Here is an 802-nt window from a genome sequence, read left to right as displayed (position 1 = left end):
CAACATCCTCTTTACGTTATAGTTATGAATAGTTTTGCTTACGCATTAAGTGGATGCATTGAATTAATTGAATGTAATTACATCTACATTTTTTGCACCGAATCTCTGCATTCAAACTCGAATGCATTGATGTTTTGTTTGAACTGTGGCGCACACTCTAATGGACAAAAAATATCATGCAAATGTCTTAAGAGGAAGATTGAAAATCTCGCAATAAAATACGAAAAAAGCAATCAGTTTATTAAACATCAGATATAAGTATATAACTCATTTGATCACAGGCACATCCACACCCATATCGCACGCACTCACGCCCACTTGCACATAGATGTAAGTATATGCAGAAGGTATGTATGTGTAAGCATGAATATGTTGGTTAGTACACATGTGTATATGCGGGGCTATACCTACAGGGGGATTATGTATGAAGTATGTCAGTGTTTTCTTCCTCTTCACCATCACTAACATCAACATCTTCTATTCATAAAAAGGATGATGACAAAGTACTAGTGATACTTGATTTAATATAGCCTTTGTAGTAATGTTTATGATATTGGCATGGTTTATCACTATTGGCAGTTTTAGCCTAACAGGGTGAAAATTACTGGCTTACAGCATAAATTTCCCGAATTTGAGAAACAAAGCAACATCTGCAGTCCATGCTGTTTCAGCAACATTAGCTAGCAGTGATTGACACAAGCTATCAAAAAAAAAAAACTAACACGCAATTACCCTCTGACGTCTGGGGGACACAATACAAGGCATGGCGGATGCCGCGCCAGACGTTATATTATTATTCAAA

The sequence above is a fragment of the Penaeus monodon genome, chromosome 25 (assembly GCF_015228065.2).
Source record: "Penaeus monodon isolate SGIC_2016 chromosome 25, NSTDA_Pmon_1, whole genome shotgun sequence".
Lineage (NCBI taxonomy): Eukaryota > Metazoa > Arthropoda > Malacostraca > Decapoda > Penaeidae > Penaeus > Penaeus monodon.
This window is presented reverse-complemented; position numbering follows the sequence as displayed.